General features: G+C 37.9%; 1 protein-coding gene and 1 non-coding gene across 4 annotated transcripts in view; one reads left to right on the forward strand and one right to left on the reverse strand.

Annotated features, from left to right (window-relative positions):
* Spag16 (sperm associated antigen 16) overlaps nucleotides 1-25,682 on the forward strand; it is a 906,763-nt gene that overhangs the window by 785,385 nt on the left and 95,696 nt on the right.
* Nucleotides 22,941-23,084, reverse strand: LOC120094902 (small nucleolar RNA SNORA48). Its single transcript, XR_015630033.1, has one exon. It is a non-coding gene; the product is annotated as a small nucleolar RNA SNORA48 (small nucleolar RNA).

The following is a 25,682-nucleotide window of genomic DNA, read 5'->3' on the forward strand; positions in this document are numbered from 1 at the left end:
TCATCAGTTGAAGGACATTTAGGTTGTTTTCATTTCCTCACTATGGTGAATAGAGCAGGAGTGGACATGGCTGAACAGGTTATCTGTGGAGTAGAATTTCAAGTCCTTTAGGCATATTCCAAGGAGGGGTGTAGCTGGGTCAAATGGTAGATGGGCTCTTGCAGGATTGTCCACACTGGTTTCCAAAGTGGGTGGACCAGTTTGCAATCCCACCAGTACCCTTGCTTGCATTTGTTAGTTATTTTCTTGTTTTTAGACATTCTGGCTGATACAAGGTGACATCTCATAGTAATTTTAATTTGTATTTCCCTCAATGTTAAGGATGTTGAACATTTGAAACGTATTTCCTTCTTTTGAGAGCTCTCAGATTTGTTCCTCATATTTGTTTTAAAGTTGGGTCATTTGTGTTCTTGACTCTTTCTTGTTTTGATTTCTTTGTATATTAATCATCTATCAGCTGTTTAACTGGTAAAGACCCTATCCCACTGCGTGAGCTTGTAACTGGCATGATTGTTTCTTTGCTGTGCAGAAGCTTTTTGAAGGTCTTTAGTGTCATTGTCAAAAGTTGGTCTTAATTCCTAACCAAATAGAGTCCTATTCACAAAGTCCTTGCCTATGCACACATCTTGTAGATTATGCCCCTTTTCTAACCGTTGAAATGTTTCATGTTGAGGTCTTTGATCCATTTATTTAATGTTTGTACTGGGTGGTATTTATGAGTCTAATTTCATTCTTCTACATATGAATAGCAAGTTTTCCAAGAACCATTTATGAATGATGCTGCCTTTTCACCAGTCTGTAATTTTGTCAACTATCTGATGACTATCGTTAGCTGTGTGCATTCACATTTGAGTTGTCTATTTTGTTTTATATACATACATCACTCTTCCTAACTAAACTTTTGTAGCTGGTTTTCCAGATTGTAGACTATGTTTACACATTGCTCACACTGATGGTGCCAAGGGCCGCTGCTCCTGGATGCTGCTCCTGGATTCCAGTGTCCTTCAACTATTATTGTTTGGCTGTGTGTTCTAAGTATGAATTATGCATGCTGTAAAGTGCCAACTGTAAACCTTTACTTCTGCGTGCTATTGTATAATTGCCAAATTACTTACAAGGCTATCATTCTAGCTGCACAGCAGCACTCTGAAACCACACGCTTTGGATTTATATAAATTTATGTAGATATTGTAATATGTACACAGCCCCAAAGTGTGTGTCCTCCTTATGTCCTGAAGTTCTGCTAATGGCTGTGTGCATCTTAGCCAACATCCCTGGTCCCCAGCTCCAATGCCAATGTACCAGCATTGTAAGGGTTTGCCCTGGCTTTTGAAAAGTTTGAAGTTTCAGAAAGTGAGCAGAGCATTTTTCTGCATATAACCAAAATAACTATCAATATTTGTAAGGAAAATTTGTAAAGAATCTGATTTTTTTCCTGTTGGAAAAAAATGAACTATATTGACTTAAAATAACATATTTCTCATACATTATAAATGTATTATTCTTTTTATAGATTATACTGAATATAAATTCTGGTGTGTTTACAAAGCTACAGCTGACCATCTACTAGTGAAATCTAAGGTCATTTCAATCAACTCGACAGAGTTTTCCTCTTCACATTATGTATTTATTAATTTTGACAATTTTACTTTCTTTAGAATGGGATTATAGCCCTGAGCAGAAGAAACTTCTTTACATGTTCAAACATCTTCCAGTATAGGGCCTGAAGCATAACTTCTTTAAAAATTAGTTTTCTGAATTGTGTTCTAGGAACACATATGTGTTATGGTAAGCTATGACCTATACTGACAAATTTCTAGTATCTGTCCCCATGGGTATATGTTGGAGTTGCCCCATACTCATTCTGTGATGCTTAGGACATTCAAAGGATATACCAGACACTATTCATATGTGTTCATATCTTGAATTTTCTTAGAATAGACTGTAGAGGCCACTCTACTGACAAAGAAAGTAGAGAGGGTGTCAGTCTTATATCTCTATAATTTGGGGACTTCATATAATTTTTTCTCTTAAGAGTATGTTACAGTTTTTATTTTATGTGTAGGTCTATCATGGTTGAATGTTTTTAGACTTGATTAATGAGAGTGTGAAGGTTCTTTTAATTCCATGAATTGTTTTTCCTCAAGAGAATTAGCTAACATTATTTTAATAAGCTTTTGATTTTGATGAATTTGAAATACTTAGAGTTTGCTTTGTGTGTATCTGGCGAAGTTACAGCTATAGATTTAAAGAGACTTTAGATGTGTATTTATAAACTCATTGATATATAGATTGTATGCCTTAGCATGTGTATGCACATGCATGCACACACACACACACACACACACACACACACACACACACACACACATACAAACACGAACTTATCAGATGTATTTATCCAAAATTCTAGGTTATTGCTTCCTTTGAAAAACTACACATTTTCCACTATTGTTGTATATATTTACATTATATAGAATGAGGTTCCCATTGTCTATACCAAGAAAAAAATCACTCGATAACTTGTCTTCTGCAAAGTGTTCATTGTCCTTCATATTTTATCTGTGTGTGTGTGTGTGTGTGTGTGTGTGTGTGTGTGTGTGTGTGTGTATTTGGGAGATTTGGGTTGCTTGTTTGGTTATTATCTTACTTGATTTTGATTTTATTACCAGTGCCTTTGGGGAGTTTGAGTTGTAAGCGAGGATGTTTCAAAATGTTGGCATTTTGATAGGAAATATTTACCACTGAAAAACAGAATTCCCATAATAGGTTCTCATCTTAATTTTCTAAGTAAATTCCTTGGTTTTCTGGTGAGTGACGTGCATGGACAATTGCATGATGAAGCAGTTGATCTTTGAGCAAATCTTTTATTATGAAATTTCAGAAATTGATGGTTTTTCATTCTTATTGTTAAAGAATGATGTTGCCTTATTAAACATGATGTATATTGCTTCAATGCAAAGAAAGAAAACAAATGTGTTTATCTGGGATTAAAATCGAGCAATATAATTTATTTTAATAAATCTTCATTCTAATTATTGGGTAAAGTTATCCAATAGCAAATTTTTTGTTTATAACCTCAGGTATTAAAGACATATAATTCTAAAATAACTTCTAATATCAACTTACTTTTTTATTGGAGACTCCTTTCTTTTATTGGTTATTCTTTATTTACAATTCAAATGTTATTCCCTTTCCCAGTTTCCAGACATAAGCCCCCTATCCCATCCCCTTCCCCTTCTTCTATAAGGGTGTTCCACTCCCCATCCATCCCCTTCACCCCCCACCAATATCCCCCTACACTGTGGGTCCATCCTCGGCAGGACAAAGGGCTTCTACTTCCATTGGTACCAACAAGGCCATCCTCTGCTACATATGCAGCTGGAGCCATGGGTCTGTCCATGTGTAGTCTTTGGATAGTGGCTTAATCCCTGGGAGCTCTGGTTGGTTGGCATTGTTGTTCTTATGGGGTTGCAAGCCCCTTCAGCTCTTTCAATCCTTTCTCTAATTCTTCCAACAGGGATCCCGTTCTCAGTTCAATGGTTTGCTGCTAGCAATCGCCTCTGTATTTGTCATGCTCTGGCTGAACCTCTCAGGAGACAGCTGTATCAGGCTCCAGCCATTAAAGGCTAGGTTCATAATCAACTTACTTTTTATGATAAACTTATGCCATCAGGTAGGAGAACTTAATCTGAAAAATATCCTCTTCTTAAATATTATTTCTATATTCTATCAGAAAAATCCAATAGGTGTACAATAGAAAATAATTTAATCTTTGATCCATCTAACTACATGTGCCCACATAAATACCTACTATTCCAATGTATATTTGCATCTGTCTCGGGCTTTTCTCATATCCTCAGAACTTCTTGAAGTCTCTCTGGACTGACTCCCAGGATCTCCTTAAGAGTCCTTGTTTCTAAGCCAGGGTTTTTATTGTGTTTGGTGCTTTATTCTTGTACATAAAGCCTGTGAATTTTGATGTCTTCCTCTCTCTGAAGATCTAGTATAATGTAACTTAGCATCCATTTCTTCCTATCCTGCCAATAGGAGTACAGAAAGCTCAGAGGTCTTACCACTTTGCCTAAGTTCTAAAGAGACTACAGGAACTATCTTGGAGCCTTGCAAAACTATGTGGGCCAGCCCTTCATTCCTCTAACCCCTAACCAAAGCATGTTGTCATGCCTGATACACATATAAGTACTCAATCACTACTCATACTCAGTGAGTAAGGTTTTAAAAGCATTCCATGTCCATAATTCATCTCCCTGAAGAAGAACTTTCTAGTCATGTGGCTTCAAGTTTTCTGTTTATTTTGGGATTTGGAATTTAATCACATTTCTCTTCTCCCCTCTCGTCCCTCTAACCCCTCCCACATACACTTCCCCACCCTTCTTCAAATCATGACCTCTTTTTCAGCATTTGATATTGTATACACACTTGTATTTGTATGTACACTTATATTCCTAAATATAACCTTTTCTGTTTATATAAGACTATATATATATATATATATATATATATATATATATATATGTTTTCAGGGTTGACCATGTGGCACTGGACAGGCATTTGGTGTGCTCTTCCCTGAAGAGACCACCTCTCTTATTCAGTTGTCTAGAGTTGTGTGTATTGGGTTGAAGCCTCATGAGCTTTCCCCTGTGCAGTTGGCCTATTTATTGATGTCTTCCTTGTCCAGCCCACATTGGATGGTAATGCCGATGAGACTTTAGGAGTGTAGCTTCTGATGTGACTAAGACACACATCTGAGAACAAACTGCATGATTGGCACTTATACTCTTCCTGCCTCAAAACTCTACATAATAGAATATAAAAAGGAATAGATAAAATGCAGTAGAATATTCTATATAATGTAACTTTTTATTTATGTATGTACAATATTTACTAAGATAGAAGTAATATATAATGAATTTAAAATTTTACTAAGTCTTTTATCAGTTTGTCAATCATGTAATGTTTCTTCTATCCACAATATTGAAAATTAAAATCAAATTATAGTTACGTATATTTAATTGAATTTTGCAGGTTATTGAACATTCTAGGTTACCTCACCTATAATTGTTATTCTAAATTACTTGAGTTCTTTCATAAACGATTTATGTGTATTTTTGATGCAAGTATCAAATGGTGAATGTTCAAAGCATAGACCATTTGCCTAACCCAAGACATATGCCGAATTATGAGGCAAGCGTCTCTCTAAGTATGATTGCTCAAAGTTTGTCATGTAAAAGGAAAACATTCATAGTTTAATTGTTTTACACATGGTGTCTAAATTTTGCAAACTTAGATATCTAATCAGATTAGATGTTAATATTCATTATACTAGCTAATGAATGTATACAGTGTAATATTCCTTCTTTTAGCTATTTTGTAGTTTTTATTTATTTAGATCATATAAGTGTATATATACATGTGTCTATCTTCTTTCCTCTACTCCTCTCCCCTTCTCCTCTCCTCTTCTCTCTTCTTTTCTCTGTCTGTTCGTCTGTCTGTCTGTTTGTCTGTCTGTCTCTGTGTGTGTGTGTGTTTGTGTGTGTGTGTTTGTGTGTACACATGCATATAGGTATGTGCACATTGCTAGTGCTCACAGAGGCTAGCAATGTCACATCTCCAGGACTCAGAGTTTTCAGATAAGACCTGGGAACCAACATAGGTCCTCTGAATGAGTATCAATGGTTAACTTCTCCAGTCCCATTTTCTATTTTATAAATTGCTTCTCCTTATTCCAGCATTGTTCGTATATCTTTTAAGAAAGATTTTCTCAAATTATCTTTACCATGTTAAAAAAAATACAGTGGTAGCGGAAGGGAAGTGAGAAGTGATCAATCAAAATCCAGCTTCTCAAATAAATTCTTATGTGAGAAAATATTCCATGTTTCAATACTTCTTTAATTACATGACATGTGTTATAATCGAAATTATCTTAGGGTGTATTTACTAATCTAATTGCTCTTCTTTTACATTTCAAATATGTTGAAGAAAGTAGCCTTTCTTTTATCATTGTCATAATAAAGTGGTATTTCTATTTCAATCACTAAGGAAGTGATCATCATAATCAAACTATAATAAATGTTAGTTGTTATCATGCTGTAAATTAGTTGGTTAATAGATATATAGATATTTTCTTAGGTGATCATTTTTTAAAAACCACATTAAATTAAACAAAATTTTAATGATGTCATCTCAAAGACTTTTTTTTAATTCTCAATCTCTGCATCTATAACATTGAAACAAGTTTGACTGTGTTCCTGAGCCTTTATTCTGCTATGAAAGTATTTGATTCCAGGGTTGGAGAGATGGCTTAGTGATTCAGAGCTCACTTTCAGATGACCTGTTTGGTATTCAGCACCCACATCAGCAGTCTTACAACCTCTGAAACTCCAGTTTTGCCCTAAACTGGCACTGCACACACGTGATGGTACGAAACATGCACACACACACACACACACACACACACACACACACACACACACACACATATATACTTACATAAATACACATATCCATACACAGAAAGACATAAATAAAATAGCATTTATTTTCTAGATGAAATATACTATTTAACCTAATTTACTTAACTGCTATAGTGCTTCATTTCCTGTTTTTTTATTTTTTTCAAATTTATTAAAGTATAATGGTCAAATAAAATAATAATGATCACCTTTCACCAACTACCTCCCGTCTACCTGTAAAATTTTTTATTTTCCTTTTCTATGGAGATCCATCTTCCCCCAACTCCCAGATCTTCCCTATTTGTCTAACCTCTCTTGGTCTATGGATTGTAGCTTGGTTATCATTTGCTTAATGGTTATTATCCACTTAAATGTGAAAAGATACCATCTTTTTTCTCGATCTGAGTCACCTCTCTCAGGATCATATTTTCTAGTTCTACACATTTTCCTGCAAATTTCATGATGCCATTTATTTTAAACATCTGATAAATACTACACTGTGTAAATTTACATTGTATTTATCCATTCTTCTACTGAAGGGCATCTAGGTTGTTCCTGTTACAGGCTATTACAAACAAAACCACAACAAACATGGTTCAGCAGGTGCTGTTGTGGTAGGAGAGAGAGTCTTTGGGTATATGCCCAAGAGTGGTACAGTTGGATCTTGAGGTAGATTTAGTCCCAAACCTTCTGAGGAAAAAGGAGCCACCATGTTGATTTCCATAGTGGATTTATGAGTTTGTACACTGATCAGCAATGGATGAGTCTTCTTGTTGCTCCACATCCTTCCTAGCCTGAGCTGTCATTTGTGTTCCTGGTCTTATCCACTGTGACGGGTGTGACATGGAGTCATGAAGTCATGGAGTTTGTCACCCCCTGATGGCTGAGGATGAACAATTCTTTATGTGTTTCTCAGGCATGTGAAACCCCTCTACTTAGAATTCTCCACTTAGATCTATACCCCATTTAAAACGAGATTATTTGGTTTTTCAATATCCAATGTTTTGAGCTCTTTATATATTTTGATATTAATCCTCTATCACATGTGGAGTTTGTAAAATCATTTCCCATTCTGTGACTGTTTTGTTCTATTGATGGTGTCCTTTGCCTTACAGAGTATTTTTAGTTTCATTAGCTTCCGTTTAATAATCTGCATCTTAGCACCTGCATTCCTGCATTGTAAGTATCTGTTCAGAAAGTTGTCTCCTGTGCCAATGTATCCAAAGCTATTCCCCACTTTCAATTCTGTCATTTTCATTGTATCATGTTATATCGATGTCTTTGATCCACTTGGACTTGAGTTTTGTGCAGAGTGACAAATATGGACCTATTTACATTTTTCTATATGTATACTTCCAGCTTGACTAACACCATTTGCTGAAGATGCTGTGTTTTTTGGTATTTCTGATTTATTATTACTACTACTGTAATTATTATTAATTATTCTTTACATCTAGACCACAGTTTCCCTTCCCTTCTCTTCTCCCAGTTTCTCCCTTCCTACCTACCCGCTAGATGAGACTACCCAATGTGAGGGAAAGGGTTCCAAAGTCAGCAAATTAGTCAGAGCGCCTGCTCCCAGGTTAGTAGTAGCAGACCAAGCCCCACAACTGCAGCATGGGTGCAGAGCTCCTAGCTCAGTCCCATGAATGCTCTGAGTTGTCAGTTCAGTCTCTGTGAGCCCTTATGGGCCCAGGTTAGAGGATTCTGTAGGGTTTTCTTTTTTTAGATGTCCTTGACCCCTCTGGCTCCTACAATCCTTCCTCCACGTCTTCCACAATGTTCCACAGTCTTTGTCTAATGTTTGGCTGTGGGTTTCTGTATCTGCTCCCATCAGTTGCTGGATGAAGCTTCTCTGATAACAATTATGGTAGGCTCCATGTTTGTTTCTATCCTAGGCCTCTGGATCCTTGCCCTCTAGGCAGTGCTGGTGTTTTCTCTCTCTCTCTCTCTCTCTCTCTCTCTCTCTCTCTCTCTCTCTCTCTCTCTCTCTCTCTCTCTCTCGGCATAGGTATCAAGCTGACCAGTCATTTGTTTCCCATTCTAACAACTCCCATGCCACCTTTACTCCAGCACATTTTGTAGGTAGCACTAAAAGTGTAGGTTAAAGGTTTTATGGCTGGATTGATGTCCCAATCTCTCCATTGAAAGTCTTGCCTCATTATAGGAGATGGGCAGTTCAGGTTCCTATCATCAACTCCTAGGAATCTTGTCTAGGGTCACCCTCCTAGATTCCTGGGAGTTTCCATTGCATTAGGTTTCTAGCCTGTCTACAAAATGCTACCCCCACCCTTTTCTAGTGCATATTTGTGGCTTTTTTTTAATCAAAAGGTTGGTGTCCACAGGCATTTCAATTTATGTCTGGCTCTTCATCTCAATTGCACTGATAAACTTGTCCATTTTTATGCCAATACCATGTAAATCTAGTGCAGTGCAAACTTTCTGCAATCAATGAAGATGGTCCTAATGAGGATTCCTTATAGACAGGTAAGTTGAGGAATTGAATTACATTCAATTGAATTGTTGGTCAAAGGGATCCCACAAAAATCTCCAAACAACCCAGGCTAATGCTACTTCAAAAGTTTGCTCTCCAAAAATTGACAGTGGGCTTCATTGCTGAGGACAACATCCATACCACTCATCAAACATGGAGAAGTCAAGCATACATGGGGCATACATGGAACCTTTGCCCCGACATTCTAATTTCTTTAGTGTTGGAAGGCATTTTGCAAGCTATAGAAAGAGACATATGGATACAAACCCAGCAACAATACCTTTGCCCTAAGATCTGATCTGTCTGAAAAATATGCTAGGGCAATGGTGGCACAGAACTTCAGAGTCACCAACCACTCTGATTTGATTTAATGTCCATTCCCTGAGAAGGAGTCCATACCTGACTGCGTTTGTGTAATCAAGAAGCAGAGACTACCTAGCCCAGAGACCTGGGGTAAAACCAAACATGACTGACCTAAATTAAAGAAAAGAATACATAGTGATAACATGTACTATGTGAAGTTTCTATCCATGTTTATATTATAAAAACACTGTCTAGTCAATCTGATTAATATTTAAAAGTAACCCATCTTTCCTACAGTAGAAATTTAGATCTACTCTCCTAGCAAATCTCAGTATATCAGTTACATACAGTTACTATCATGTGCCTTAGCCCTCTAGAACTTGTTCATATTATAAGAAAGCATGATATTGATTGAGTGGTTCAGGGAGAGCACAGGTGCAGTTGCCCTGCACATGAATAAATTTCTCATTTGCATTCCAGCTCCTTGACTCAGCAAAATTCTCCCTCCCATCCTCACCAGTGAATTTTTAATTGCTGAGTATTTGTGTCCTTAACTGCTTTGTATTGTTCTCAGGGTTTGCAGTAAACCTTGCAGGTAACTGTGTGGGGGCGAATAGGGTGGTGTTCCCTATGCATGTACAGTCTACTGCAAAGAAGTCATTGTGCTCTCAGCCCTTAAGAGAGGCCTACATTTTGACATCAGCTTTTCAGTTTCAGGCACGTTTGCATGTCAGGAGTGTCTGCTCTGTCTCCCTGCATCATACTGCAAAATAACCTTGGTCGTTCAGCCTCAAGGTCTCAGGTGTGGAGTCATTAGCAGCCTTGGAATAGATCAGAATTGCATTACAGCTGCACAACTGCAAACAAAGAGTAATCCATGTTTCTTCAGGCTTAGCAGCAGCATCTGGAGGACTCCTCAGCCCTTGCCTGCAAAGAGAGTTAATTTGGAGTTTTGAGCTAAATTCCCCTGGGATAATTTCTTCAAAAGATGTTTAAATCATAAAGCATATGTGGAAATGAATAAATCAGAGAGCAATGGTGTGAATATCTGTGCCTTCATCTTTAAAAAAGTGGGGGCAGGAGATTACTTTAAAAGGAATTCCACTTCCATATGTGCTATATATATATGCTAACATTTGGGACCGTGTGTGTGTGTGTGTGTGTGTGTGTGTGTGTGTGTGTGTGTGTGTGTGTGTGTGTATGTGATCATAAGTATGTGAGAGTGTAGGTATGTACATGCCATTGTATGTACTAGAAGGTCAGAAGACAGCCTTGTGTATAGGAGAATAGACCTTCCACCTTGTTTAGAACAGGATCTCTTGTTCACAGTTGTATATAGAAAGTTGGACAGCTCATGAGCTTCTGGGGATTCTCTTTTCTCTGGCTGCCATCTTGTTGAAAGAGTGCCAAAATCACAGAAACATACAACTACATTGAGCTTTATATGGGATCTAGGTCTCTTAAGTCCTCACATTTATACAAATGATTCACTTAGTGAGCCATCTCCTCATACCATTTAGGGAGACTATTGATCTCAGTGACTACTAGACTCATTAATAGAAATATATCTGTGAACAATTTGTAAGTATTATTGACTATTTTAAGATGAAAGATGCAATGGATCCTATCATGATTATTAAGAAAGAAGCTGAGTTCCAGGGAACTTCAACTTCAGAAATCTTTCTGGCTTTGTGAACCTTCAAAACAATCTCCTATCTTTCATACTGAATTTTTTTCTTGCCTATCATCCCATAGCCCTTGACTCAATGGTTCTCCAAACAGGCAAATGGGGAAAATTAGATTTAATTTCCTGTTTGAAAGCTGTGAGTCATTTTTCACTTCATCTGGTACAAGCTAAAAGTCATCTCTGTGGCCTCTGAAAACCACCATGTCCTCATCTACCTCCTGCTTCTACCCTTCTCTGCTCTGGATCCCAGCAAGCACATTTCTGGTGGCTTTGGAGTCCTTTCCCTAGAATGTCCTGCTTCTGCACATGGTCACAGGTTTCCTCATAGGTTTTCAAAATCAAACAAACTTTATTTTCAAATCAGTTTTAGACTTATAGAACAAAGTAGCCAGGAAAACATTCCGTACATACCCTCTTCTATCTCTCCTCCTCTATATTATTAGCATTTTGCACTAGGATAAACATGTTTGTTATTTATGAGTAACTAATGATGCATTATTAAGTGACTTCCATGCTTGCATTTGGATTCACTTTTCAATATAGAGTGAATGCATCACTGCAATACTGACTGGACAGGATAGCATCACTACCATGAATCCTTTCTATTCCCTTAGGCATCCTTCTTTCTTTCTTTTTCTCCTGAATCCATGGCAACCGCTGACAACTTTACTATCTCTATATTCTTCCTTTTCCAAAATGTCTTGTAGCTGGCCTCATACAATATCACTCTTTAACTGACTGGCTTTGTCACTTAGCAATATGCACTTTTGTTCTTCTGTATCTTTTCCATTTCAGTAGTCAATTTATTTAGCACTCTATAATATTCCATTGTACAAAAGTATCACCATCTATTCATTCACCTATTCAAGAACATCTTGGTTGCCTTGTATTTCTGTCCTGATGGGGGCTATAAACATTCATGTGTAGGATTTTGTATAGACATATATTTTCAACTTCTTTGGATAAATACTGAGAAGCACTGCCAATGCATATTACAATAAGATTATGTTGAGTTGCACAGGAAATCACCAAGCTGCCTTTCAGAATGATGGCATCATTCTGTGTCCTCACCAACAATAAATGAGAGATCCTGCTGGTGCTACATCCTTTCTCCCACTTGCTATTGTCCTTATGGATGTGGGACAACCTGGTGTGGACGTAGCCACACATTACTGTTGTCTTAATTTGTAATTTCCCAGAGGCACATGACCTGAGAATCCTTTTCATGTGCTTATTTACCATCTGTATAGCTTTCTGATGGTGCACATGTATAGAACATTTGCCCATTTTTAAATTAGGTTTCTTTGTTTTCTTTTCTGTTGTGTTTTTAATGGTCTTTGTGTTTTGGATTCAACTCCTTTATCTAGTACATTATTTTGGTAAATATTTTCTTCCAGACTGAGGCTTATCATTTTTACACTTTTGTCCTCTGCAAAATAGAAAAATGTCATTTTACTTAAATATAATCTGTCAACAGTTTCTCTCTCATACATTATGTTTTTGGTGGTGTGCATATGAAAATCATCTCCAAAGTCACCTCAACTCTTTCTAATGTTAGGTTTTCGGCTCATGTAGTTCTGAAGTTTACATTTATATCTGTGATCCATTTTAGGTTACTTCTGTGAATTCTACTGGCGGTTTATCGAGCTGTCTCATTTACATTCCAACTGTGATGTTGCTCCCTTGGAGGGGATTGTCATGCTTGTTATAGTTAGTGCAGTGCCACCTCACCAATCAGTGAGTGACCTAATATTCTTCCTTTTCCCTATTACTGTCATATCCAAAAATCCTACTGCAGCTTGTTTATTTGTATGTTGACTTTTTCTTTAGATACAACTTAAGCATTAGGGGAGCCAGGACTCAATATATCTTTGTCAACTGTTGTGCCTAACAGAGTAGGACTCAACAAATATGACATATGGGAAAATATTGAATAAATAAATGAATAAACACACTTTAATACTCTAAAAGTGTCATGGTTCTCAACCATAAATGTCTTATTTTTAAGTAACAAGAATAGAAAATTTAAGAGAAGAAAATGAATGGCAATGAATCAGAAACAATGTTTGTACAAAATTCTACCTGTTTTCTTATTCTTCCTGTACCATATATTAAACCCAGCCTAATGGACAATGTGGTAACATAAAAGGAAAGTGACTCAGGAAAATTAAATGATTAGCCTGGAAGGTTTTAGTGTCTCTGGTCTGTTGCCAACATACTTTATTTTTGGAGAAGATCTATTTAATCATTTTGAACAGTCAATAGAAGACCCAGATAGATTGTTTCTTCTTTCCACAAAATGCAAATTAGCTTCACCTAATTTCAGTTTAGTTTTTATTAACTAAGTAATGGAAAGGAATTTATTTGTAATCTGAGTTAGATTAAATGATAAATTGTCTTATCTGTTGCTGACGAAGGAAAAGAATTACGTAGCCTAGTCTTTTTATAGCTTTTAGTGAATCTTGGAACAACCCAAAACTCCAGCAGGAGGTTTGATAATTGATTCCTTGACTGCTGATGGGCCATTAAGTAAAGATTCCTGAGTTTAGAAACATCTATACAAATGTGCCCTGCCATGGGCGAGAGATGAGTAGCCTGGATTCAGCTGAATTATTATCATCATAATATTAATATACTTAATGGAGAGGATGGGGTGAAACATAGTTGTAGAATAGCATTTGCCTAGCACATTCAAGCTTCTGAATTTTATATGTGGTACTTCAATGAATCAGCCAATTAATCAATCACAATAACTAACCCAACAACACCAGTCAAACTATTATCTGTATCTTTCTGGTCTATTTCTTAAAAATTACAGTGCTTCTTATTTTTAAAAATGCATGGTCATTTCAGATTCTTGAATTTAGTCAGATAATCATTCACTCTTCGTGTGTTGCTTACAGTGTGAAGGAAAAAAAACATGTATCTCTTTCCATGGTTTGATAAAGCCATGGAGATAGATAACAATCACTAATACCTGTTCACTAAATTATTTACTGTAAGATTAAAACTGAGCCTGGAGAGATTGCTCAATGGTTAGGGAGACCAAATACTGGTCTTACAGAGGACACAACTTCTGTACCCAGAACCTACATCAAGAGGCTCCCAACTGCCTGTATCTGGAGGTTCAGGCCCTTTGCTTCTCTGGGCAATTCACTCGTGTGCACACACACACACACATGCACATGATTCAAAATAATAAATGTTATTTTATTTTTAAGGTTATAATTTAATTACATACTCCTCACTTAACCTTTCTATGTCTGATCCCTCCCATATATCTCTTCTCCCTCTGCGTCAAATTCCTGGCCTCTTTTATTCATTAATTGCTATTGTGTGCTTATATGTATTTGTATGTGCATGTATGGACTCAACAGGTTATAGTTAGGAATAATTCTTTCAAAGGAGATGAAAACTTCACAAAGTACTGAGGTAGTTTTCAAAAAATACCTAGATAGAGAGATGATAGATAAATAGATAAATTTGAAAACTAAACAAATCTGCACACAAACTGTGTTTTGCCCAGTGTTGTACTGATTGTGTAGCCCTCAAGTGAGGGTTGGTTTTTATTTGTTCTACTGTTGCCAAGGGTGGTTCCCAGTAATGTCATGTGATCATCAAAATAGTATATAGCTATGCATCAGAGACACACAGAGAGAAATAAAGCAACATAGACTTCATAAGTAAACTTACAGTTGGATAGACTTTCAAGGAGTGGGTGGAAGATAGAATTTAGGGCAAGAACAATCCTGGTGCTAAATCATATGGTGATAATTCACATTGTCCCAAGACTTACTGATTTACTTTCCAGAAGTCAGGAGAAAATCCTGTGATACAAAACAAGGAGATGGTCTGTGTGTGCACAGGGAAAGGAAACAAAGCAATGGAGTAACTGGTCAGGACTTAATAACTATCAGGACTGGGTGTCTGCATTAGCAAATACCATACACTACAAATACTAGAGAATTCTCCCTGTGGTATTCAACAGTACTATCTTCTTCTTAAGACAAAGCCTACTGCACAAAATTTTAGGTTTTTTGAATGCCTAAAATTTGGTGTCTTGTCATTAAAATAAGAGTAGTAATCCATAAAATTTCATTTTATCCATTATAAAAAGTCTTCTTTTAAAAGATTATTGATTTTTATTCAATGTACATTGCTGCTTTGCCTGCATGTATGTCTGGGGAAAGGTGTCAGATCTTAGAGTTACTAACATTGGAGTTACATGAGCTGCCATGTGAATGTTGAGAATTGAACCTGGGTCCTCTGGAAGAGCAGCCATTGCTCATAAACTCTGAGCAATCTCTCCAGCGTGAGGTCTTTTTTATTTGTAAAAAGAAATTGGTATTATAAATACAACACTTAGCTTTTGTAGGAATATATGAGGATTTCTTATCCCCATTTTAAATTTCATTAGCAATAGTCTGTAGTGCATATATACTTTCAATCTACTGTGTGGGAGGGTAAGATATATGTCATACCACAGTGTTTTCCCTCAAGTACTTGAAGAAGACTTTAATACAGGAGAAAAGAGTTACAACAGAGAAAACCTGAAAGATGAGACTACCTCACACACTTAGATTGAAGGCAGAGTTCCAGATAATGCCTGTCTGGTCACTGGAGGGATCTATTGATCACCAGTGACTTTAAATCCAAGAATACTCTGAAACATTTCCTTAAGGGCAAATGTTATTTTCTGACTGACGTCTTGTAAAGAATTAGTTGCAGCAATGGAACCTGGAACACAGAGAAGAAAATGTCCTTTGTCTTTCGGTTCACTCTTTCAAATCTTTTTTTTTTTTTTTGGTTCTTTTTTTTTCGGAGCTGGGGAAAATCTTTTTAATTTTGTAGTTTGTCTCCCTATGTTAGTCTGATCTATTTTGAAAGTGGGATGGCTACCAAATGGACTTTCTGTCCATTAAAACACAAAATGTAATAAAAGTATATTAAATTGTATAATTCTCCAGTAGAAGAAGTTGACTATATAAATATTCAGCTGGCCGAATAGACAGGAAGTGGTAGCATTAGTAGCTTTGGTTGTGTCTTAACAACCAATAAAGTCTATGCCATTCACATAGACTTTATCCAAGGATTTTACAATTCCGAGCTCATTTGAACCATAATCCAAACATATTTAAAAGGGAAAAATGAAATCTTCCATGGGTGCTTTTGACTTTCATAACAGAAAGTATAGCACTAAATCTGTTGATTGATTATTGATTGAAATGAAACCAAATACCCAGAGATCCAAATTTTCTTTCTCCATGTGAGTTTGAGTATTCTATTACTTTGTGTTTTGAACATTATGTACTGGCTATAAAGCCAAACTATTAAAAATGACAGGCAGGGGCCCCTAGGTAGTGGTTCTTCGTATCATGTCCAATTTTCTCTCCAACCTTTTTATGCTTTTATTCTTACTACATTCTAACATCAACTGCCTTTCTGATTTGAAGATATCATAGTTCTCCCATTTCACACAAAGTCACGTGCTCAGGACGCTTCTCCTTTCACTGTCCTTGATGCACAGCCTGAGCTCATCCCCTCCTCTAGGAGCTGCCTCAGGCCCCAAATATTCCAAGCATTTTGAGTGGCATGTTTAGAGTTAGCAAACTCCATGAATTTAGAATTTGTTCTTTTTATTGTTATATTTTACTGACTTGAAAAGAAATGAGTTAAAATAATATATTAGCACCTTATTAAAACAATCCTTGGGTTTTATTTAAGTTGGCAAAAGAGAAAAACAGCAGAATTTAGTTTGATATGAATTTCATTTGGCTTAGCAATATTAAAGGTTTTCACTGTGTTTGTAATCCATTTAGTTTCTATCTCATTTCAAAAAATCAATGAGAATAATTTCATATAATTTTAAAAATATATTTAGGGGCTAGCTCAATGGCAGAGTACTTCTTAGCATGTTCTATTTATGATTATGAAAATAGTTTTATACTAATACAAAGTTCTACTCTATTGATTAATGTGTTTTCTTTGAAATCCTATACTATTTATGTATGTGTAGCTCCTAAAACCGTAATGTTAACAAATTTGCTATTTTAACATAGTGCAACATGCAAATTAGTGTGACCTTCAGTAGTGGAATGGTGGTGTGCAAATTAGCATGACCTTTAGTAGTGGAATGGTGGTATGCAATAGAAGATTTGAATTACTATGTAGTCCATATACTGTATATTGCTACTGATATAGTCCTTCCTTATGAAACTAAAAGGAAATAAAGTCTCATTACAAATAAATAACAGGCCAGTCACTTGACTTTCTAGAAGACTATCTTCTGGGAACAATGAAGAAAGTCTCTAAAGTTCACTGTAATTTTGAACCATAGTTGTAGATGCTGATGTTATTGGAGAATCCATAATATACTATGTGGGAAAATACATTTATTTAAGTGTAAATATAAAATACATACCATATGCAAATTAAATGACTACTGTGGCTTTCCTGAGGACAAATGTCTTTTAAATTTTCCATTATATAGGTGCATTGTAGACACACTAGGGGTCACATCCTTAAAGATAAATGGATTCTCTCTTCTAGAAGACATCAACTGCTAATAATTCCTTAACTAGGAGTACATTTTTGTGCCTACCCCTCTCTTCCATGATGGGATATTGTCTGGGTTAAACGTCTGCAGACCTGCAATGTCGTCACAATGCTGTGTGGAAGCCCACGCATCTAAAAGTATAGATGTAGACAAATTGGATGGTTTGTTTGTTTGTTTTGTTTTGTTTTATAAGAACAACAAATTGGGTAGTTAAGGAAGGGGTTGGATGGGGGAGAGTTGAAGAGACGACTGTGATAAACTACATTGCATAAAATTCTCAAAGAAGGAAAGAATTGCCAAAGAGATTTATTATAAAATAATGAAAATTACATAATCTATATTTAATGATAGTGGTTTTGAGAGCACAAAATAAAGTATCTAGCTTTATCCTACCCCTTTAAAAATAGTAAAGACCCTAACATCTCCCTAGGAAATACTATCATGAGAAGATTTGTTCTCTGTGAAATTAGATGGGGAAATAAAAGCAAAAACTGAGAATCTTCAGATTGAAGCCTCTCATTTGGTTGAGATTTGATACAAGGCACACACTATTGCATCATTCCTATTGAGCCTAAGGAAGTCGTTACAGATGTGGTTTTTAAAATCATAAGCAGGAATCCTTGGATAGTAAGGAATAAATACCCATGACCTAAGTACGGAACTGCTATCACCAAGCAAATGGTTCAAATGCTACATTGCCAGTTCCGTGTGTTATTCGGCTGTACAGATTTCCTTTGGGGGATATGGTAATTGATGTCTGCTCTGTCCCAAGGCTAGGGAGCAGTCACTGAATTTACCTACCTGCCTGAAACAATAGCAACACACAGACAAAATCAGACAGAACTGATAAAATAAGAGTTTTCAAGACACTGAACATCCAGCAATAGAATGAAATAATCTCAAAGACATAGCAGGCTAGTAAAGTTCGGTGCACACTTGCATCAGGTTAATAGTATCAGAACATTCGTAGGCCACAAATCGAGAAAGCCGAGCCCCAGGGCTGGAGAAATGGCTCAGTGGTTAAGAGTATTGGCTGTTCTTCTAGAGGTCCTGAGTTCAAATCCCATCAACCACATGGTGGCTCACAGTCATCTGTAACAGGATCTTATGCCCTGTTCTGACAGCTACAGTGTACTTACATATAATAAATAAACCTTTAAAAAAAAGAAAGATGAGCCCCAAAATGGGCTTTGATAAACTAAAACCTGAAGGAGTGGGAAGGAGAATACAGGGTTAGCAAGGCTTCTAGAATCCATAGATTAGAGTTCTAGGGAGTAGATTCCTAAAAAGAAAGAGAAAATAATTGTATGAGGTACCTTCCGGATATTCAGATTCGGATCATGCACACATAGAGAGCATAGAAGGCAAAGACCATTAGGATTAAAGGAAAGTTCATTCACACATGGTTGATTCACAGTTTCATCCCAATTGCAAAATCTCAAAATATATGAGGCATTTGCATACTCCATAGAGTATTTGAAAGGATTTTGTCTCAGTAGTAGTGGGAAATAATTATCACTACAGTACATGATGTCATGCTTCAAAGCAACAAACGATAAAATAAAGACCAAAAGGATCAAACTATATTACCTGCATCGTAACATAAGGTTCAAGGATATTTAGAGGAAGTTTTGAAAATGAGCAGCACTTAGCCTGGTCTTCGTATGAGTTCCCTAACAATCAGAGCTCGTGCTGTCTCTGATTCTGTTGCCTAGCATTGGATCCCCTTCCCCTAGCTGAACTGCCTGGTCAGGCCTGAAAAGGAAAGGCTGCACTTAGTCCTGCTGTGACGTTTTGTCCCCAGGTGGCATGGTGCCCATGGGTTCTTCCCATTCTCTGAGGAGAAGGAAAGGAGGTAATAGGGTGAAGGATTTTAAGAATGAGACTGGGGACAGGGGCTTCGATCTGTTGTAAAGTGAATAAATAGATAAATAAATGAGCAACATTTACATAGGAAATAAACAGATCTCGATCACAAATGATCAGACAAGGGAAGGACAGAAGAACAACCCACAATTAAGAAGAAAAAGGTCTCTAAACACAAAACAGGACAGAGCTACTCATTCGCATTTCAGAGAAGACTTGGAAGCTCGTTTCAAATACATTTCATCTGTTCAAGATGTTGATCAACATGAAAGATATAGGGGAGACATGATAAAAGTTCAAACATAAAAACCACAGTGACTAAGGTGAGAAGTAAACCCAATGGAAATAATGACGATTTTTATATGGAAAAAAATTAGAAAAGCTAGAGTCAGCAGTAAGACACAGCAATCAGAACCCTGCGGAGTCAAAATCTAATGGTGCCAGACCTCATACCCAGAAAAGAAACTCTTGTCATCTCAGTGTGATATTGAACAATATTTTTAGTATATTCTTTTTTAGTATAATACATTTTAGAGACTTTCATGCAATATATTTCAATCATACTCTGCTCCTACATTCTCCATAACGCATCCCTCTGGCTTTTACATTCCTTTTTTTTTTTTTAATTTTACTTAATCTTTCTCTTTTACACTCTAGATTTTATCCGCCGGGTCTACTTTCTGACTGTTCCCCATATCATACCTCCTCCTCACCCCGATGTCTCCATGAGGATGCCCCCACCCTCCCACCTCCCACCCCACCAGACCTCTCCACCCACCACTGTCTCCAGTCTCTTGAGGATCAGGTGATCTTCCACCGTCTTCCCTGAGCCCTGGGTGTAAGACTTATTGTGTAGATGTATCGGTTAGGGACCACTTTTAAAAGATCTGATATGCATGTGTGTAGGTGGGTTAGATTCCCTAATAGGAAGTGGAATTTGGCAGAAAATGTGTAATTGTAACAATTTTAAAAATCAATTATGGTAAGCTACAAGAAGCATGGCTTAAATGTGAAGATATAAAAGAGTTTGTTGTGCTTTTTTTTAAGTGCACAGATATTGTGAATATTGTCCTGGTCCATCATAATCCATGTGACTAGATCTAATCAGTTATGCTTACATTGAGGTATGCCTGTGAGTGTTTCCAGGGAGGTTTAACTGAGGGAGGTGGACCCATTTTAAATGTGTAGGACAGCAGGGATCATCCCTTGAGCAGAGCATCCAGATTAAACAAGGACTGAAGATAATAAAAAGTAAAATGAGCACTGGAATTCATTTTTCACTGCTGTCCGAGTGTCGACGCACATGACCAACAGCCTCAAGCTTCTGTGGCTTAGCCACAGGTGAAAGCCACGCTCAGCACTGTGATGGACAGCGCCCTTGTACTTAATCTCCTCACTTAAAATGCTTGCTAATTTTGTCACAGCAATGAAACAGTAACTAATATAGATATGATATGCCATATAAATACTAATTAAAATAACCTCATTGGTTATGTTACTGCTAGATAAGGTAGGTTGAGTGAGTTCAGAGCCCTCGGCACCAAGGTACCCTTGGATTCCTGGTCTGGAATACACTTCCCACATTAGGAAAAGTGGCCTGTGGTCACATAGGCCCAGAAAAGTTCTCAATGGCCATGAGGTAAATACAGGTCCTGAGGGTCTAACCAATAAGCTTCCCTTCCTGGACATTCTTCCCAGCAAGAGGTATTAATCTCTGGTCTACCCTGAGGGGTTGGTATGTGTCCATTTTCCATGATGAACAGCCAATAAACAGTGTGGATATACATAGACTGCCTTGCTCATTGAAAACCATCATGGTGAGCATGGAGAAGGCCGTTCCCTACAAAGCCATAGCCTAAGTCTCCCACAGAAGGCCTCTCTGAATTCCCTGACAACTGTCACCAAGCTAATGACAATCAACCTGCAGGACCCCAACTCTGCTCCCAAATCCTGAGACTCAGGAGTGCCCGGATGTCCAGAAGTTTGGCAACATCAGGTCCCAACCTCTTCACAGACTGTGGGCCCCTGATCATTCATTCCTGACACCCCAGAGGGGACTGGATTGCCCGGGAGTCAGGGAACCTCAGCTTTGTCTTCTCACAGCCCAGGCTGCGTTTCCCCACCTCCTGAGTGGTGTCTCGGGTGCTTCCCTAAATCCCAGCACCTGATAGCTGCAGAGTACAGGGAAATCCAGTCAACTTCTCCCTGCATTTTGCCTCCCCAGCAGTGCTTCCACACCCCACAGGTGGGGTAGACTCAGACCCACATGAGGGTTCAGAGCAATAAACAGCATAAAGCTATTTCAAAATAAGAGTTTTACTATTATTAACAGGAACAACTAATGATCAATGTTTTGGGTTTTTTTTAACTTTTTATTGATTGATTCCTTGTGAGTTTCACATAATGCACCCTCATGTTCATGTTTCCTCATATCTTCCCTTTGCCCTTGTAACCTCCGCCACAAAATAGAAAACACACAAACAAATAATCAACAACAACAATAACAGCAGCAGAAAACAAAAGCATAGAAAGCATCTCATCATGGAAGCTGTAGTGTGTCAGTGTGTCCCTCAGTATATCCCTCTGTCCATGACTCTTCACTTATAATTCATTGTAATAAGTCATTGGTGTGGCTCAAGATCTGTGGCTTATCTAATACCATAAATATTGGATGCTCATCGAGACTTCCGGATATCCTGTTGTTGCCCTGTGTTATAGAGATCCTACAGCTTTGGAACAGCAGGACTGGCCATTTCACATGTGCCAACCATTCAAAAATGATAATAGATTTTTGAGTAATCCATCTCAGAGTCCACATCAGGAAAGGGGCAAGGGTAGCTCTCCAGCGCTCATGACCCTGTGGACAGCTTTCACAACTGCCAGAGTTGACAAGGGGCAGGGTGGGGGTAGGCATCACCTCTGCACCTGTGCCACCCAATGACAAATGAGTTGGCGAATCAGCACTCATATCTTTTGGGGCAGGCTCACCCACACCCTTGCCATCAGGGCCAGCTTCACTGTGCTGCTAGCAATGAGATATTGGGCCAGCTCTCAGAGTGCCACATCCAGTGAAGGGTGGGGCTAGTTCTGCACAGCCCCGGGACATTCAGTTGCTCCTTGGCAGCTGTCCTGACCAAGGACATTTTGATATTCTCTAGCGCCATGGACATCACCACTGATGCTTGCCACTGTACAGCCATAGACTCAGACATGACCCTCGAGTGGCATCTCTGGCGGCAACCTCTCCATTTCCCCAGGGGGCAGGGCTGGCCATTTATAACAGGCTACTCCTCTCTACCCTTGAGTCTCCAGTTCCGTCTTTCTTCACTATGCTGCTCCACTTCTTTCCCATCTGCCCACCACATGCGCATACATTGTGGTGGCTCCAGCTGCAGGCTGGCCATGTGGCTGCTAGGTCCCTGGGTGGCATCCTCTATCCATGTGTGCATTGCCTGTGCTGTGCACTGGAGGGCAGATACGTGGGTGGTATGGCAGTCCATGGGTTTCTGTCTGTCTTCTTCCATCTGCATTGTGCTGCCTGGACTTGATTTGATCTGATTTTTATGAGTCCTAAGCATAACACAGCTTTGACCACCAAGCCAGACATCAATCTAGGATGAACAAAGGACTGCCGTCTGCTCTGCCCCTGACTGATGTAAGAACACCACCACCAACAAGGTGTCTCTTTGTCCATTGCCAGGGGGTGTTATTTGATGAATTTTAAGAAGATGTAATCTTGAGTTTTATTCTGCATTATAACAGAGCTTCAAAAGCACATAATGACACAAATCAACCATTGTATTGAAAATGCAAATATACTTCCTAAATAATTTATAGAACCGCTGATACTCTGAAATACAATAAGAATACAGACCTGAACACCATTAACCGCTTGACTTAAGTGACATTTATAGAATGCTCCACCAACTAAGAACTCAATTCATATTCATTTCAAACATATCTGAAACATTTGTCAAGATATACCATATTTTGGTCCATGAATTAAGTATTAAAATGCTTGATATGTTTCAAATCACATAATTATTTCCCTGGGCAAAATAAAATTAAATAAGAATTTAATCTTCCACCAAATATTTACTAGTCAAATAAGCAATCCATGCATTAAATATGAAACTTAAAAATTAACAATGTGAATTGAAGGGTGGAGATTGGTGCCCTGGGTAAAGCAATTGCCATTCGAGCACGAGGACCCATGTTTGGATTCTCACCACCAAAGTAAAGTCCAGACATTATAGCAGGTACCTTTAATAGCAACACTTGAGAGGTAAGATGTTCATACTCCGGTCTTTCTGGTCAGTCAGTTTGACCTGATTGGTAAGCTCCAGGTTGAGAAACCCTATCTGAGGACATAAGGTAGAGAATGGAAAAGGAACGTATATAAAACAGACCTGAGGCTTCCACATGTGAAAGCACAGCTAAGTGCCCCCAGAAACAGACATGTTGAAGAAGAACTGAAGAACATTTGGTTAGAGGATATATTGACATATAGTAGCTTGATTCTTAAATTTATTTTATGGTCTTTAAATGAACATTTTGGAGCTGAAAAATATGATAGAAAGCAAGTAGTCTATCAATTTAATACCTAAAGGACAAATCTAATTTAGATGTCTATGCTGTGATCAGGAGAGAAACTAGTTGCAGGGTTGGAAGCAGAATTAAGGTCACATAACATCCATATCCATATGGAGAGACATTCTGCAGTATACTGTGTTTGATACACTATGTGTGGTATCATAATGAATTTCCTAGATAGGTAGAGCAAATCTTTGCCTTGGAGTGACAGATTAGTTTAGAAAAGACAAAAGGGATCACAGCAGGTTCAGGTGAAAATTGATAGGACGAGTCTCCTAAGTCTGATGGTGACTCAGTATGAGGTGTATAGATGGGAACAGCTGGTAAACCTGTGTAGATAAACAGAGACACCTCCAAGCAAATGCACGCTAGTATAAGCCTGTAGTAATTATTAATAATTATCAGCAGTTCTAAGACTCACCCGTCTTAGCAAATTAATAGTACTCTACTTTCCTGACATGATTTGTCTTACTTGCATCCAGTAATTTGTTAAAATTATTACCACTATTTTATGTGTGAACATTTTTCTTGAAAGCTTAACAACTTGAGTTTCTTTTTAACTTATAATGATAATATCAACAATAACAATCACAACAAAGAGCAAATACAGAGGTTAAACATATGCCTTATGTGTCAGGTCATGCAATACCTGATATAGCTGCACCCCTTGAAAGGCCTTAGGTACTCCTAAGTATTAATATTTGAACTCTCATAGTTGCCATAGAACCCCAAGTTTGTTGTTATCATTATCCACACTTAAAGATGTAAAAGTCATGGATGCTTTAAATTGTAGAGAGTAGGTAACACACTATTAAACACTTTTGAACTGTAAATTAGCTAGAAAGAAAGAAGAGAAGAGGGGAGGGGAGAGGGGAGGGGAGAGGGGAGGGGAGGGGAGGGGGGAGGGGAGGGGAGGGGAGGGGAGAGGGGAGGGGAGGGGAGAGGGGAGGGGAGGGGAGAGGAGAGGGGAGGGGAGGGGAGAAGAGAAGAGAAGAGAAGAGAAGAGAAGAGAAGAGAAGAGAAGAGAAGAGAAGAGAAGAGAAGAGAAGAGAAGAGAAGAGAAGAGAAGAGAAAAACCCTTCTGCCACTTGAGCCAAGTGGGAGATGACATTCCAAACCAGCAGTTTCTGCTGAGACTGCAGGATTTTTACTCCCTTTCACTTTCTATTTAATGAGCAAATTGTCCTAAGTACACACATAGCACTGTGGTACCAAGGATAAGATTGTAGCCAGTTTCTTTATCAACTGCGATAATTCTTAATCTGCCTACTTGTACAATGACACTTTGGATTTAATATTTTTTAAAAAGATGCCACTTAAGAAATTAATATTATAAACTTTTTAAAATTGCCATTGCATACAAGGAGCAATAAAATCAGTAATTTGAGTAAAGCACATGGAAGCATCCATTAGAATACTGTCATGAGGACATTGATTAATCAGACTCATCCTATTTATTCAAGAGCTTTTCAGTAGGGAGACCTCAAGACAACATTTAGAGGTAACACCATCCACCCTTAAGGGGTAAGGACAGCTTTTTTTTTTTTTTAGGAAAAGAGATACCTAGTGATAAATGTCACTCTTAAAATAGACTGCACCATTGGAAAAAATACAAAGGCTCTTTTATGAGCCTCTCCCTGCCCTCCCCGTGTGTGTGTGTGTGTGTGTGTGTGTGTGTGTGTGTCCCTCCCTCCTTCACTCCCTCCCCTA

The sequence above is a fragment of the Rattus norvegicus genome, chromosome 9 (assembly GCF_021556685.1).
Source record: "Rattus norvegicus strain SHRSP/BbbUtx chromosome 9, alternate assembly SHRSP_T2T, whole genome shotgun sequence".
NCBI lineage: Eukaryota > Metazoa > Chordata > Mammalia > Rodentia > Muridae > Rattus > Rattus norvegicus.